The sequence below is a fragment of the Amborella trichopoda genome, chromosome 2 (genome assembly GCF_054954075.1).
Source record: "Amborella trichopoda isolate Santa Cruz 75 chromosome 2, AtrichopodaSantaCruz75HAP2 v2.0, whole genome shotgun sequence".
Taxonomy (NCBI): Eukaryota; Viridiplantae; Streptophyta; class Magnoliopsida; order Amborellales; family Amborellaceae; genus Amborella; species Amborella trichopoda.
This window is the reverse complement of record NC_142337.1, coordinates 62569410-62588354: the sequence shown is the minus strand read 5'-3', so window position 1 is coordinate 62588354 and position 18945 is coordinate 62569410. Positions and strand designations below refer to the sequence as shown.

At 30.5% G+C, this 18945-nt stretch overlaps 1 non-coding gene across 1 annotated transcript; it reads left to right on the top strand.

Annotated features, from left to right (window-relative positions):
• The first annotated feature begins 8479 nt into the window (after positions 1 to 8479).
• On the top strand, positions 8480 to 8582 carry LOC148783413 (U6 spliceosomal RNA). Its single transcript, XR_016050751.1, has one exon. It is a non-coding gene; the product is annotated as a U6 spliceosomal RNA (small nuclear RNA).
• The last annotated feature ends 10363 nt before the right edge of the window (positions 8583 to 18945 follow it).

Below are 18945 nucleotides of genomic sequence, written 5' to 3'. Positions count from 1 at the left end.
TTTAAAGATTTATATCAGGTTATATAATCCAAAACATACATCAAATCTGACATTCTATTATTTGGACATAGAATTAGGAAATATAGTTGAACTTGAAGAGCTAACGCACTTTAGATGAGGGCAATACATCGGTCTCTCTTTTGGACCATTGGATTTCTCAAACTCTCTTTTGGTTATTTGGATTTCTCTAAGGCTTAAGGTCGATGGTTTATAAATATGATTAAGTGGCTATATAGATTGTTTAGTTTCATTTTCCCTATATGTTGTTCATCATTGTTTAATATTAGTAGATCCCTTTGATACAAAAATATTTAAAATTAAGAGTAGAGAAAGAGAAAATCTCTTAAAAGACGATTTTAGGAAACCAAGGTTTTAGTAGGATTTGTTTTAATAGTTAATAATTTATTATTATCTAAGGGGTGATTTGTGATTAATCAAATTTTGTATTAATAGAATTATTTGATCATTGAATATTTAATTAATATGCTACAATTCGAATAGTCTATATTAATTATCATCTCTCTCTCTTCCTTTAAAGACGGGAATATGTCCTACATTTATACACCCTCTTTACTTTTGCGATATGTGTCCACCCCTTAACTCTAACTTAATAAAGTAGAGAGATAGATAAAAAAGTAGATAGATAGATAGATATAAAAGAATGTCCATTTTCCAAAGAACATGAATCCCATTCACAATGAAATTAAAAGATTATGTAGGTCCAAAAGGATAGGAATCCTATTCATATGCCTTATCGCAACTATTTTGGGTAATTCTTTCTTATATATAAGTATTTAATAGCTCGGTATTATTTCATCTTCTTAGGGAAAAAGCCCAGGCATAATTGGTTAGCACTTGACGATTTGCAACGCATGAGATAGATAATGGCATCTCTCTAGTATGTACTTACTTAGCGCTTGACGATTTGCAAGTCAAGATTCGACATCATTGCTGCAGATCTCTAGTCTGTACTTGGCTGGCGCTTGACGATTTGCAGGTCAAGATCCTGGAATCATTGTCTGCAGATCTTTAGTTTGTACTTGGATTTGCAGGTCAAGATCCTGGCATTATTGCCTGTAGATCTCTAGTTTGTACTTGGTTAGCGCTTGACAATTTGCAATGCATAAGATAATGACATCTATGTCGTCTGTACTTCCGGACAATGTGATAGTCAAGATCCTGACATCATTGCCTGCAAATCTCTAGTTTGTACTTGGATTTGCAGGTCAAGATCCTGGCATTATTGCCTGTAAATCTCTAGTTTGTACTTGGTTAGCGCTTGACGATTTGCAATGCATAAGATAATGACATCTAAGTCGTCTGTACTTCCGGACAATGTGATAGTCAAGATCCTAGCATCATTGCCTACAGAAGCTTTATATTGGCTGAAGCTGATTTCCTCGTCGTGGGATCAGTTTATTTCCTCCTCGTCTATTTGCCGAATCTATTCCCTCTCACTCCCCTTGCCTTCTCAGCCTTTGGCTCTCTTAATCCGCGCTGAAAGTTTATCTATTGATCGTAGGCTATTTCCATTGCATCCGATTTTGACATTGTTTATCCTTCCACCTACTCAAAGACAAAATTTCAGCCGTTGAAGCATGTGCGTATGTCCATTGCATCCGATTTCGACATTGTTTATCCTTCCACCTACTCAAAAGCATAATTTTAGCCAGAAGAATCCGTTGTTATGTTCTCGAGCAATGGATTTGTGTGCTACAAACTGTGGGACTTTGTGTATCGCTTCAAGACATCAACCGAACCCACCCACTTTGTCATTGGAAACTGTCTACTACGAAGAAAAGTGGCCACTATACAGGAACCAAAATCAGGTCCTTGTGATACTAGGCGTCGTTGTCTTTTTCAAGGATTCCATTTCGACCCCACTCGGAATTTCAAGATCTTAGCAGAGCGCTCTTCGGTGTCTTGGATTTTCAATTCATTTGTGTGGAGTTGGAAGCGACTTCAAAATTGGCCTCCCTATGGTTGTTGTATACAAGAGGGGCATGTTTCAGGAGTGTAGGCTCCACAGTGTATTTAATCAACAAATATCGTCATGGATTTTGCCTTATGGTCCTTGACATGGTGAGTGAAGAGTGGGAAATCATCCCTGTTCCTAACTTCCATCACTTTCGTTTTGATCTCACGGTGTGGGACGCCATCTTCTCAAAAACGAAGGATATTGAAGGAATTTGGGTTTTGAACGAAGGGAAGAAGTAGAGGGTGATAGAAGTAGATGCGAAGAAGCCATCAATTCTCAAGAAAACATGTTTTTCTCGGTCCTTTTTGACTGAATTTTCTCCTGATACCTCTTTACTGAGAACAGAAATACCATATGGTCATCTTTTGAAGTATCAACCCACCCTTCTTTCTTGCAGGTCGGAGAAGAGAATATGAATTTACACGTCTGTTTTTTTCTAATTTTGTGTTATTTTTAATATTTCCATTGAGTTTTAGGTCAAGCCCCTATCCTTTCCCTACTACTAAAAATCTCTCTATGTTTTATGCCTTGTAACCAAAACACTTAAGAATAGGTTGTAATTTTTGCTTCTTTTTTTTTTATTCGTATTTTCCTTTTTTGAGCAGATGGCCTTTTCTCCATTTAAGGGCTTCTTCTAATGAATTTGGATTAAATAAAAAATTGTAAGTACTCCTTTCTTATTTGGTGTAGGACACATGACAAATCATTAGGCTGCAATTTGTATAAGGTTGTAATATTTACTTGTAATAGTATGGTTGCAATGTTCTACACCATCCATTTTAATGCGTGTCAAAAGTGACACGTCTTTTAAAATCTTATTAAATATACCATATTCAAATAAAATGCACGATGTAGATTTTCTGCCAACTTACTCGGCCTTATATAAATTTTTCGTAATCTAAAAGTGGCATTCTAGGGAGAGAAATATACCTCAATATTATTTTCCCTCTTTTTCATTTGAAGTCCGGCTCCACTTAAAGAAAATGCTTTCTTATTATTTTGGCTTGAACACAAGTTTTACATTTACTATTGCAAACATCACCACATTTATCAATTGGGTATAGGCTGTAAACAATTATCAGGTTTATTTGGATCTTTTATTGCATCATACAAGTAAAATTTATTCCTAAATCTTATACCCAATCAAAGTATTTAAATTGCAATTACCAATAGGATGATTTTTATAGTGAAAGCAAGAGATATAGTGATAACAAACTTCTGCTTCCAATTGATATTTAACTATATTTATTAATTGGAAAAGCACATCAATATTTAGACTATGGTTATATTTTGGGGATGTACTTGCTAAGACCCGTTTGAACATTATAATTTTGTACTTTAATACTTGAAAGGGACTTTTCTCATGCCTTTGTATTCCCAATTTTTGGTTGTCTGATTCCCAATTTTTCGGTTTCTTGGGTTCTGTTGATTTTTTTTTAATTGACAAAATAAAAAATGTTTCATGCGTGCATCTTTTTTCTTTGCCTTCCCAACTAACAAGTTTTTTTTGCTCTAAAAAATATCATGACTTATTTTAAAATCTATTACAATTGAAAACGAATATGTTGTCTTGACTAAAAAAGGAAAATCAACTTTAGTCAAATTTGAGAATTTTCAAGAATTTATAATTTTAAGTAATGCTTTGAAACATTTAATTTTTATATTTTAATTATGTATCCAAAAATTATATCAATATATTTTTCTTTAGCATTTTCCATGCTTTCATTTCTAAATGTGGTATTAGATTCGTGAATGGTTTTTTAAAATATTTCATATTTTTAGTATTGAATTTAGAGCTCCTTCAAAGAATTCAAAATTTAAGGAATTTATAGTTAAGTGTAAAGGTTAGTGACTAATTTTTAGTTTTGAAACTCATAGTCATTATATTTTCCTTTACCAATATTGCTAAATCCATTACTCGGTGAGGTCCATCCCTTTCTCTCAGTTTATAATAAACACATCCTTTCTTTTTTAGGGTGCGGTTTGTACCTAAACAGTCGAGGTAAAGCGCACCTTTAAATAATATCTAGAAATGTGGTTTCACTATTATAAATTTTTGAAATAACTTTAAAATATATTTTTATTTTTAATTAAAAATTCAAAGCTTCAAAATAATGTTGATCGATCAGATCTGTGAAAACTTAAAAATCTTAAAAATTGACGGTCCAAAAACGCATTACAAAATATACTATTAGTCTATTTCCAAAATTTGAAATCTATTTTTTTTCATGTCCATGAATCTTGACGTCGAAATGATCAATTTGAAATTATTTGGGCATCAAAATAACCTCTTCTAATAAAATTTTTAAGATGGGCTCTAATTTAATTGTTTAGAGCCTCGAAGGGAGAAAATAAGTACAGGAGAATAATCTCAAATATCAATGTCACTTTATGATGGCTCAGTGTTGAGACTTAAAAAAAAAAAAGAAAAAAAAAATTTTCTAATTCTCGAGGGTGGTGCACTTCGATTTGCATTACCACCAAAACCGTTTTTAATGATATAGTTATCTTTTTTTTTGCAGTTTTTTCTTTGATGAATTGTTTGTTTTCAATTTTCTATATTTTTAATTTTAGTTAGTTTCTTCCTATGGTTTCGTGCAAGTGCTCGTCTTTTGTAGCAGCCAAAAGGGGTAGCACAACCCCAAATGCGTAAATAGTTAATATTAAGCTATAGTTAAAAAGCTCCGACTCCATTCTCACTAAAGGCATGTTTATTTTTTTGAAAGTATTTTTTAAGTTTTAAAAAAGTTCTACATTTGTTTCGCACTTTTCATGAAAAGTTCATAAACTAATCTTTCAACAAAAGTTTCCATTCCTTTGTTAAAAAGTGAAAGATTAAATTTCTAAAAAGGGTAGGAACTTAATCTTGCCTAATTTTTTTGTTGATCATTATTTACTATACATAATATAAATACATAATATTAGTATTATTAATATAATATAATACACTATAATATTACCATAACATAATATTATAATTTATATTATATAGTATATATTGATTATATATTATATGTAATATATAACATTACTATATATTTGTATTATTATTTTATAAATAATATATTTATTATATTAAATAAATATTATATATAACATATATTTATTATATTATATATTTTATATATTAATATATTAAAAATAATACGTTTATTATATTAAATAAATATTATATAATAATATATAAATATCTTGTATTAATATATTATATGTTATATATGATACAAATATACACTAATAAAATAGGTTATATTATATATTATATTATATTATGTTATATACGTTATATATTTATATGGTTAATATATATATGCTACCAAACACAGTACCCTGATATTATATTAAAAAAATATTATATAATAATATATAAATATCTTGTATTAATATATTATATGTTATATATGATACAAATATACACTAATAAAATATGTTATATTATATATTATATTATATTATATTATGTTATATACGTTATATATTTATATGGTTAATATATATATATGTTATCAAACACAGTACCCTGATATTATATTAAATAAATATTATATAATAATATATAAATATCTTGTATTAATATATTATATGTTATATATGATACAAATATACACTAATAAAATATGTTATATTATATATTATATTATATTATGTTATATACGTTATATATTTATATGGTTAATATATATATGTTACCAAACACAGTACCCTGATATTATATTAAAGAAATATTATATAATAATATATAAATTTCTTGTATTAATATATTATATGTTATATATGATACAAATATACACTAATAAAATATGTTATATTATATATTATATTATATTATATTATGTTATATACGTTATATATTTATATGGTTAATATATATATATGTTATCAAACACAGTACCCTAATATTATATTAAATAACTATTATATAATAATATATAAATATCTTGTATTAATATATTATATGTTATATATGATACAAATATAAACTAATAAAATATAAAAAAATATATTATATTATATATTATATTATGTTATATACGTTATATATTTATATGGTTAATATGTATAAGTTATCAAACACAGTACCCATAACTTTTTTACCATTTCAGTAGGTTATCAAACACAGTATCCAAAACTTATTTAAACTTTTCAGAACAAAACATTCAACTTTCCATAAGATATATTTCAAAAAAACAAACCCGCTATAAAAGGTTCGGGGCCCAAATCCCCTCAAACTTACCCCTTACTTATCCAAAAAAAAGAAGCCATAGTTAAAAAGCATGCTAACATACGATTCCATTGTAGGGAAACCATATATATTCGTCTTTAAAGGTTAGTCATCATAGTTTCTTTATTTATTTTATTACTTCTATACTATAGAGCATAGTTTAGAGTGAATCTAAACCAAGCATGTACAAGATTTCACATGCTGGAGTTGGACCTCCCTTACGGCAGGCATACCAAGCATGTACAAGATTTCACATGCTGGAGTTGGACCTCCCTTGGAGTTGGACTATACAAATTATCATCCAATATTTGATGCCATCTCCAAGGTGTTTTCCTAACATTCATAGAATATTTTTCAATTAAAATTGGGTGCAGTTTGTATAAAATGAGGGCTAAGATTGTCCCAATCACAATGTCATGTCTCTATATTATTTCATTTTTAACGTTTTTTCTATAAGCTACTTTGACACCAAAGTTTGGACGTCTAATCTTTTATTAAACTCGCACTAGTGAAAAATATTAAAAAAATATTTTCAATAAAAAAAAATGACCAAAATACCCATGAAAGATTCAAGGGGTATTTTGATCATTATATATTATCAAGAAATTATTTTTAATATTTTTTTATAGTTGCGCCCCAATGAGAAGATGACACGTACCAAATTTCATATTCATACAATTTGTATAAAAACTAAAAATAAAATATTTTGAGAAGTTGGATCTAAGATCAAACGGTGAGTAGCTCTCTTGATCAAAATTGGACGGCTGGATGGTAGGGGAAGCATAGATCTTCTATGTTGTAGGAGGAGTATACAAACATTTCCCTTAAAGAAATGGTTTGGTGACTCAAATTTATCTGGAAATTCGGTCTGGATCGGTGGATCAACCATCCAGTTCGGCAATCCGGTCAAATGGATTGGCCAATAAAATAGAGAACAAAATGAAAAATTGAAAAATAATAAAAAAAAAAAGATGGTGCCATGTCATCTAATTCCTATAGGGAACAATCTAATTCTATATATACGGTGGGAAACGACCCACCATCTTGTTCCCTATAGAATTAGCTTGTTCCCTATAGGAATTAGATGATATGGCACCATCTTTTTTTTTATTATTATTATTTTCCAATAATTTTCCATTTTGTTCTCTATTTTGAATACAATGCTGATTTGAATATTAGTGTTGTATTGGCGTGCAATTCCATATTCAAATCAGTATTGTATTAATGTGTGATTTTAATCCAGATCGGCTTTGGACATTATATCGATAAAAGAGCCACTAACATTTTTCTTTTTTTTTTTAAAAAAAAAAAGCTTATGTAAGGTGTCAACCTTATATTATACTAGTAAGGTGCACCTAAAAAACCCACTGGAGAAGGTTGTTCTTATGTTAGAAACCCTCAAATCGATTATCTTGAACTCAAGATTCATAGACATGAAAAAAAAAGGAATTTTTAGTACTAAAAATTCATCTTCTTACGCATTACCTGGACCGTCCAATTTAAAGATTTTTCTAGTTTACAGATCTACTCGATCGTCACCATTTATGGAATTTGAATTTTCAAATTTCACCATTTACTTTTGAGGTTCACATTACTTCAATAGTATGCAGTTGACACCTTATACAAACCTCACCCTTTAAAAAAAACTCTGAAATACAACCATAATAAGGCTTCCTTATAACTTTATTTCAATTTTAACTTAAAAATGAAAATGGAACATGACGCTTTGATAAAATTTTCAATTTCCAAAGATATTGCATTATGGTTCCCCATATATTAAGCGATCGCTCTAAGATGGTGTTATATTAACGGCGCGGTGGTTTAATGATAGAGGAGGGTAGTTTTTGTAAAGGAAAATTATTTCATGCATTGGGACGACATTTTTTAATTTGCGGTCCCCGAGGTATAAAATACCTATGTTAAAGATAGATGCAAATAGATGGTTCATTTAAAAATAATTGAAACTAACGGTCTTCATTTAAAAATAATTGAAACTAACGGTCCAAATGTTTTGTTAATAGAATCATTATTTCTAATTTTAAAATTTTATCTGTTTTTTCATATTCATGATCTCCATGATAGAGATTACATGTCCTTAAATATTAAATCCAAAAATCTTTCTCAAAATAGATTTTTACGAGGTGACTCATTTCTACATGGACTTATAAAAACCGTATCCTTTCGTAAAGGTAACATCAATAATTGCTTGGATACTAGGTCAAGTTATAGATGTTATAGCTAAACCTGTTGATGGAGACATCCATCAATAGGTTTATTTTGTTTCTTCAAAGACATCCGGTAAAATTGAAAGAATGTAAAGAAGATTGGCATGGCCCCCACACAAGGATGACACATACGAATTGAGAAACAGTCCAATTTTTGTTTTAGGGTAGGGATTGGATTCTAGCAATTAGTGGTTGATGCATCGAATACTACATGACATGTTTGATTCTTACTGATGAACTACCTAAAAAGAAAAAAATACATGTTACTTTTTTAACAAAAAGGGGCAAAGGGCCTTTTTTTTCCCCACATATTCACCAAAACAAAAAAGCTAAAAAAGAAACTATTGATGGGAGAGGTGAAATTTTATCTTTCGAATCTCAATTAATTGAATCCCCTACACCATATATTATTTCGATACTTTATGTATATGAACCTTTTAAAAAACATAAAAAAAAAACAAAAAAATAATTTATCTAGAAGAAAAATCTTCAAAGTGATTAATGTTACAAGGAATTCACTTGAGCATGATTTGTCAAGGTGTCAATAATTACAACTCTAAGTCCCAAATTTGAAACCTACTCCAAATGAGGAGAAGGATACAAAACTTTTAGAGGTTTGAAAACAAAATCCCAACCATTTCTACTCATCGATCACCTGGTATGCTACTTGCCAAGAGACAAATCTTGCTATGAATAAGCAAGCATTTATGAATGCACACTTCAATAATAATAGACAAATATTGCTATAAATAAGCAAGCATTTATGAATGGACACTTTAATAATACTAAAAAAATATTAAATGGGATAATGGGTTAGGTTGTCCCATGTGTTTATGAAAATAGTGCATGTCCACATGAAGAGAGATGTGACATAGCTTGGCCCTTGATTGCAATCTCTCAACTTTCTCTACTTCGATTCAAGACCATTATTGTTCTCCCTCATTTGCAGGATTTTACTGTGAATATGTCTCCTTAGATTGGTAGACTAAAATACAAAAAGGGAAGAGTAATTTACATATTATAATACAGTGGGGTCTACGAAAAGGGAAGAGTAATTGACATATTATAATATAGTGCGGTCTGTATAAAGCTACGACCTTATTTTTAAAAGTAAAGTTGCGTAGTTCTATATAGTTTATTTTAGTTTGATAGTGACAGTGTAAAAGAGTGACATTTATTTTAAAATAATATCTAATCTATACCATTCGAATAAAATGGAAAGTGAAGTTTAATGCAACCATACAAGTCAAGTTCGATCCTCATATACTTAATTGCTTTTCAAAATTGAATCATGAGTAAAATGTAAATAAATTCATATCTTGTTTGCAATTTGATAAATTTTCCGTAACAAAATGAAATTATTAATTAGGTCAAAATTTTGACGAATCTAAGTATAGTCGGCAGCTCAAGAGTCGATAACAAACTTGTCCTTTCTACCGACACGATGGCAGCGGGTATATACCCTGCAACCGAAACATAGTGAAATCATGTAAAGTTTCGTCCAAAATTCTGGAAACCTTGGATGTATATCTTGGAAAACAACATTTTGGTTGAATTTGTGGTTTAGGTTGAAATCACTATTTGTCTGCTGAAATAATTCAAAAGCATTTCAAAAGCACTGTTTGTTCTTTTGAGACTATTTCTTTTGAATAGCATTTAAAAACCTACAAATTCCATTTCGAATCGCCGATCTGGATAAGAATTAGTCAATAACCCAATCGGTTATAGGACAATATGGGTCCCAATCCAGTTCCTCCAAAATTCTCTTCATATATATATATATATATATATATATATATATATATATATATATGAAAAACACGACGCAACTATAGGTGAAAATGAACAGTGATTTCGCCACCCCCATCACCGTCCAAAATTCATCGCGCGGTCATGATTTTTCGATAGTGTTTCATTTTTCATTTTTTTTCTACAAATCGGAATAACCTAAAATTTGGAACGTGTATTTATCAAATATTCGAAAAACATGAAAAAAATATATTTTACATGAAAAAATTTGACTAAAATACCCCAAAAAGTTTCAGGGGTATTTTGGTCAAAAATATTTTCACAAAATACTATTTTTCTATATTTTTATTAGATACGCCCCAGTAAGATGTAATTACCTTACAAATTTCAGGTCATTCTAATTTGTAGAAAAATAAATAAAAAATAAAACACTACCGGACAATCGTGATCGCACGATGAAATTTTGACAATGATAATGGTAAGTGAAATTACTATTTATTTTTTTTCTATAGGCATTGGGAAGACTTTTCTTATATATATATATATATAGGGAAGTGACCTTGTGAGACCATCTCACACTCATATGTGTAGGACCCCAAAGGATCACCATTAAATTTAGCACATATCTATAGAAAAGTCAAGTCCCACATTCATATGATAATTTTTTTAGATATATGTGTCAAATTTAATGGTGATTATTTAGGGTCCTATACACATAAACGTGGGAGGGTCTTATAGGATCATTACTTTTATATATATATATAATTTTTAGGCTTATTTAATATTTTTTAGGTTATTTCTATATCTCCACCAATAAACTGTAATTTTGATTTTATTTATTTTTATTTATTTGTTAATATTTTTCTGGATCACCGATTCGGACCAATGCGGTCTAGATCTTCAACCAAGTATCCGACACAGATTTCCCACCGATTCGATTTTTGAAACCCTCCTTTCAAAGGGATAGCTTCCTTTGAAATATCCCCAAATGGCCACCCATTATAACGATGGGATCTTATGTGCCATACAAAAAGTGAAGATTTAGACGGTTGAGATGATTTGCCGAAGGAGACATTGACGGACTTGACCCAATAAATAGTTCAACTGTCGGGTTTTGTATGGACCCCGTTTTTATGAGTCCCCCTGACTCATATTATTATTGTGCGGGCTCCCTCTAACACCCCATTTTTTTATATAGATCTTGGATCCCAATGTGTAGAGATCTATGATACACAACATGATGATCATGAATGTAAAAAATAAAATAAAATAAAGTTTTAAAACACTTATGTAAAAAAAATTTCCTATTCGTTGGATAGGAATCTTTAGTTGTGGAGGTTTATCTTAAAGATAGACGTTTGTGATTGTGCGGGCTAGTGAGTCCGCTGACTCACTAAACAATTTCCTTTTTTGTATTGATGTGCAGCATAATGTTTAGGGTGCGGTTTGTATAGAGCCTAGGCTCTAAACAATCAAATTAGATCCTAACTTCAAATAGTGTCGATAAATGTGGTTTCAATATTGAAAATATTTGTGATAGCCTTAAAATATAGTTTCATATTTATTTATAAAGTTTAAAGCTTTAAAAATAGTGTAGATAAAAAGATGTATGAATACTAAAAAATATTGAAAATTGACAGTCCAAAAATACATTACAAAATATACTATTTCCAAAGCTTAAAATCAATTTTTTTCTCATGTCCATACAATTTGAAATCCAGATGATCAATTTGAAGATATTTAAACATCAAAACAACCTCTTCTAGTGAAAGTGTTGAACTAGGCTCAATTTAGAGCCTGGCTATATATAAAATTTTCCCAATTGTTTAATGCTGCCTGCGTGACGGTAAAAGTACCTGGTGGTCCCGCGTCCTACAAAACCAGATTTGAGGTCTTCTTTGGCTCTGAGTCCAATATAATCTTCCTTTCGGTTTTCCTTTTTTGGGAAATTTATGGAAACCTACTATTTTATTCTTAGAAAGTTAGAATAAAATATAGTTCCACATATTTAATATTGTACATTAAAATCTCACTTTTGAGAACATTGAAGTGTATTTTAATTTTATCCTTTTATCTATGAAAAAAAGTTTATGTAAGGTGTGAACTTTAAACTCTAAAAATAAGGTGCACCTTGAAAATCCACCCAAAAAAATTGTTCCAATCTCGAAAACCTTACAATTGACCATCGACCTTGTGATGTATAGACATAAAAAATAAAATATTTCAAATTCTAAAAATAGTGCTTCTTGTAATGCATTATCTAGACCGTTTATTATCCAAATTTTTAAGTGTTTAAAGCCATCATAAGGGTTTCCACAACTAGATTTGCATCTTTTAGCCAGATTAGAGGCATCTTTTATTTTTGATTATTTAAGGTTGACACATTATACAATCCCCACCCTTTATCTATGCATTGGATTATTCCCAAATTTAGTATATGTTTGTATTTCATGCCTCGCACACCTATAAAAAATAATATAAAATAAATAAAATTACCAAGATACCCTTGAATACTATGGAGGTATTTTATTTCTTTATTATTTTAGAATTATTTTTAAAACTTTTTTTTTGGGTTGTGATGATGTAAAATAAGGACATGCCAAACTTAAGTTTAATCCAATATAAATAAAACGATATAAAGTTAAATAAAACTTTAAGTTCTCAAAAAGTGGTACTAGAGTGAAAAATATGAAATATTTATGACTGTTTAATGTGATTCAAAATCTAAAGGGTTGAATAAAACAAACAACCAATGGAGTGTTTTGAGCTCAAGAGATAGAATTTTAACAACTAACTAGCTCTTAATGGTGGTCAATCTCTTCTGGACTCTTAACAAAGTGCACTTTCATCACAGTAAAATAGATGTTGTGGTGACAATGTCATTCACCAAAAAGAAAAGAAAAAAACTATTCATAAAGCTAAAAAACAAGGGATGTTAAAATAATTTAATTTAGAGATACAACTAATCATTAAAAAATAAAACATAAAATATAAAGGATGTGGTTTCTATAAGGTTGCACCTCCAAAATTTATCATAACATGTAGTTTTGGTGGAAAACATTCTTAGGATTATCCCAAAATCTATTTTCATATCTAATTATAAAATTTTAAACTTCAAAAATGGTTAAAATCAAGTAGATCTATAAATATATGAAAATCTTGAAAATGGACGGTCTAGATAATGTATTGCAAGATGCATTATTTTGGGGACTCAAGCAAAAATAAAAATAAATAAATAAATAAATATATATATATATATATATATATGTATTTATTTATATTCATACATTTTGATGTCGAGATGATCAATTAGAGGGTTTTTCAACATTAAAACAACTTTTTTCGATGGATTTTTGAGGTGCATCTTTATTTCTATATTTTAAGGTTGCAACCTTATATAAACTCTTTCCAAATATATAAATATGTTCCAGATGACTATGTATAGGCCTTCTTTTTTTTTGGACAATATTAAGACTATGTACTGGCCATTATTGTCCAGAGAAATGTCATCTTCTAAAAAACGTGATATATAAAGAACTTATAAATGATGTTGACCTAGCTCTGAACTAGATATATTTAATTGAAACATAACACAAAACTAAAAGTGTTTGAGCTCAATGCTTTCTTGTAGCAAGCAGTAACCTCTACCTTTAAAAACATCGCTGTTTCTGTGTTAGAATTATATGAATTGTCTAAAGAGACTATTTACTTTTAATGCAAGGAAGTTAGAATCACTTTCGTTCGTCAAATTACAAATTAGGTGTTGAGTGTGTCATTGACTAGACTCAAACTTCAAATAACTAAATTATCGAACTCTGTGACATATCCCAAGCCATTCAATTTGACATCTAATATCAGTAGCAATTATCTATAGCAACAAAAAATAATCTCATACACATGTGTTTTAGTATATTTAATTTTTTGAGCAAAGGATGAGGACTTAGACACTAAAATTTGTGTTTAACACTGGTCCCCCTTTGTCAACTCAAATTCTAGCACAGGAAGCTGGGCTCTGTATTTCTAGTGGTCATGGAGGTAAGCAAGCATTGACTCATCAGGAGGGGAAACTTATCATGAAGTGGGCGCACAATTTTATCACACATAAGTTAGAAAAGATTATAAGTGCCATTTGATCTCAAGATACCCTAACAAGCTTCATAATGAAATTGAATTTTCCCAAAATAAAGTAGAACGGACCAGAGCTATTTTGAAACACAAAAAACTTCAGAACTTGTCTCCAATAATTTTCTTCAAATAACTTAAGAAGCCGAAAACTTTTCGGCGACTCTGCAAATCCACATTTCATCCTTGATCCACAAATCTAGAACTCCGAAAAAATTGTAGATCTGAGGATCTTGAAGAATTGAAATGAACAGTCCAAAAAAGGTTACAAAATGGACTGCTTTTAAGCATCCAAAATCCATATTTAAGATGGAATTTGGAAGGCAGATACTCTAGAATCGGTGTGTCCTAATTTGTCCTTTTAAACATTATTGTGTGCCGGGCCACCTAGCCAAGTGCCCTGGGCTTGGGCTTGGTCTTGGGCCAAGATTGATTCGGCCTGGGCATCTTGGACCAAGGCTAGGCCGGGCCTACCCTCTACGGACCAGCCCATGTGAACATTGTCTATCCACCTTCACTTTAGAAAGACAGGGAGCTCATAAAATGAAATTAGAAGCCTACTTTTTATGTTGGGTCTTCTCTTCTCGCTGCACACAGAGGAGAGAACCCCACCTCCTCTTTCATGGAAGACATACCATTTATTCTTTTTAAAATCCAAAAGAACTGTATCACAGTGTGGCAATAACTGTTTTCTTTCATGGTGATGACAGGCAATAACTGTTTTCTTTCTTCATATTTATATTGCAAGGAAAATTATCTTCAAAAATTTCGCATTGAGATTCAATGAGGAAGTTTTATAACAAAAAACTACAAGAAGACTCCCTGCAAAGCAATTGAAAGTTTGAAACAAATGGAAAGAGTTCTGATACAAAAAACAGCAGGCAAGGTGTGAAAATGGTGCATTTCTTTGCTCATGGTGGATTGCAAGAAATGATTCAAGAATGATAAAAACAAATAACAAAAAGTTTTTTTTTCAAAAATATAAATAAAAATCTTAAACTTTGACACTGTCTCTCGAGCATATTGCAGGAAAGATAAATATGTCAACGAAGGTATTTTGACAATAAAACAAAGAAAAAATGTCTCATTTCATTGCCTACGGTTTCAAAATGTTGTCCTTAGAAACAAGGGGTATTATGTTCAAATTAAGCTATAAGACATAAAAAATAACTACCAAAAAAAAAAAAACTTGTCCTTCAAATTCGTATAGTGATCGGAAACTCGGATGAGTCCACTTAGACCCAGTTGAGTCCTCGTGTAAAACTTGGGGATATTTAATATAAGACAAAAAAATCAAATTCACATTTCCCAAAAATCCTAAAAAATAGGAAAATATAAAATATGATATAAAACAAAAAAAACCCTCACAAATCAACATCAAAATCAACAACTTCAAATATAAACATTGATATAATAATTTTATAATTTAAATATCCCCAAGTACTCTCTCTCCCCCAAGTAGTTAGAACTTTGGAAATATTTGGCAATAAACATATGAGGATATGAGATGAGGTGCACGCAAGAGGGTCCATAAAATTTTGATACGTTTTGCTTACTTGTGGCTTGCGTTGAAAAAAATTTCCAATATCTTATATTAAAAATTGAATTTTTTTTTCAGGTAATTTTACAAGTATGGCTTTAATGGGGTGAATCATGATTCATATAGTCGATCCCAAATAGTTGATTAAAAAAAACTGTGGTGATGATAATTACTTGGAGTTTACACTGATTTAGGATAAACTTCAGGTCACAAATCAGTGGAAAATACTGCCGACACAGCAAATACTTTCCCCCCTTGAAGAGACATTCAATTACGACGCCCACCAATCTTCTAAAACTATAAAGGAAAAAGTTTATCTGAGGTATCAACCTTACACTGTATGAGTAAGATATACTTAAAAAAACCCACTAGAAAAGGTTATTTTTATGTTGGAAAATCCTCAAATTGATCCTCTCGACCTCGAGATTCATAGACATGAAAAAATGGGATTTCTAGTCCCAAAAATAGATCTTCTTCTAACACATTATTTACACCATCTATTTTCATGATTTTCAAGTGTTTATAGATCTACTTGATCATCACCATTTCTGAAACTTTAAATTCAATAATTGGGGGGCAACAATATATTTTCATATCATCACAAGGCTTTGGGGCACCGAAACGGTATTTTCGACATAGTTTTGAGGTGCACCTTACTTCAATAGTAGAGGTCCAACTATAAAAGACTCCACATATATAAGTATGGTCGTAATATGAATTATAGTTCCTTCATTCCGAAGCTCTTAAATGAAAGTGATGGTTGTAGGTAGAGAGTCATTTGTCATTGTCAATATATAATGACAATGACAAAAACAAAAAACAATGCCAAACCTGTTACCCCAATAAATGACAAGGTTTTGTACTATAGTTTTAAGTTTTAACAAGTTTGATGCTTTCGTACAGGGGAAAATAATATAAGAGCTCTAACCAATCTTTATTAACACCCAAAAGGCACTTCTTCAAAAGACAACTAAAAAATATTTTAATTTCTTATTTCCAAAATACCTGGTTTGGGTCCAAAAACCTGAATTTCGGATCCTATCAGAATTTGGGTATGGATCCAGGATTTGGATCTGACGGGTCAGATCTTATCCAAAATTTATAATTGAATAGGAATTTATATTGGATTTCGATACATGTATATCCAATAAGGATCCGACCCAGTTATTAAAATAATATATATATATATATATATATATCTTATGAGACCCTCCCACACCCATGTGTATAGGACCACCCAAATGATCACTATTAAATTTGTCACAAATCTCTAAAAAAATCAAGTTTCATACCATGTGATAACTTTTTTAGAGATCTGTACCAAATTTAATGGTGATCCTTTGGGGTCCTACACACATGGGCGTGTGAGGATCTCATAGGATCATTACTCTATATATATAGTATTTTTTGTTATATTGTATTGTATATAACAATACATAAAATTAAATTTTTGGATTCGATCAGGTCCGAATCTGGATCTAGATCCCATGAATACATTTCGAATCCAAATATGAATCCATATCCAAAAATTCTGCAGATTTGGATCCTATGTTATAGTTAAGGTATCAACTTTATGCCGAGGTCGGGTCCTATCCATGGGAATGAGATGGAGATTGTCTCTGGGACAGATGACTGAGTGGATGATAGCTCTGGTCTTGAAAATCTGTATAGTTCCAAACAAAAAACTATTGAGGATTTGAACTTCTCTCTCCATTTGCTAGTTGATTACTTTATGGATAAGAATTCGGATTTTGGTGGATCCGGACTTGATCCCACCCATTCTCAACCCTATCAACCAGAAGGAGTGTTTTAGTCAAATGATGGAATTGCCTTGGTTTAAGTATAGTTTTCTCCCTGTTACTAAGATTTTCAATCTTAAACAAGGACAATTTGAGTATTTTTAGAAATATGATTTTGAGAAAATACTTAAATACAATAAAAAAATCACACAGTAATTAGGATCGTTTGTCCCTTTAATGATTTTATAAGATGTTTTAATCTATTAAATAAGAAAAGTTGCTTCATGCAGGTTAGACTGGATTTCTACGCATGCAATACAGTATAAAACATCCAACTTAAAGATGGACGCAAATAGGTGCTTCATCTAAAAACATTTGAAACTGACAGTCCAAATGTTTTATAAATAAAACTATTATTTCTAATTTTTAAAATTTATTTATTTTTCATATTCATGATCTCCATGTTAGAGATAACATGTCATTCAAAATTAAGTTAAAAAATCCATCTAAAAAATAGATTTTTAAGAGGCTCCTCATTCCCTTAAATAATAGAGTGTGGTTTGTATAGAGCCGAAGCTCTAAACAATCAAAGTAGAACCCGCCTTCAAATATTGTCGAAAAATGTGGTTTTAATACTAGAAATCTTTGTGATAGTCTTAAAATATATTTTCATCTTTAATTATAAAATTTAAATGTTAAAAGATAGTGTAGATCAAGCAGATTTATAAAAACTTGAAAATATTAAAAATTGACGGTCAAAAAATACATTACAAGACACACTATTTTCCAAAACTTGAAATCCATTTTTTTTCTCATGTACACGCATCTTGATGTCGAGAAACTCAATTCGAGGATATTCGGGCATCAAAACAACCTCTTCTAATGAAATTTTTGAGGTGCAGTCTAATTTGATTGTTTAGAGCCTCAGATCCGTATAAACCTTTTCCTAAATGATATTAGTCCAATCCGTACATTTGAGTTTATGTGCATCGTGTGGTAGGGCGAGAGAGAAGATAGAAGAAATAGAGGCGTGAATTGCGTGGGGTTAGTTAGTGAGGGAGATGTACATGTGGACATTTGCTATCGCTTCGTTTAATCTGCGACAACCAGGCTTGGGACCACTAATTTAGAGGGAAAGTTGGGCCTGTGTCCGTAAGGGCTGGGCCCATGAGTCCTACAGCCAGGCTGCCTAACTCAAGAACAAGGTCATGGCCTAAGCTTTTAGTTTTTATTTTTTTAAATAATAAAAATTCAAAAGGTCAAAAATGGCTTTCGAGCCCCAAACAAGTTCACCTTTTTCTTTTGTGAAAATTTTAACAATATTTCATTGAAAAAAATGAAAGTGGTAAAAATAAAAATACAACTGATAA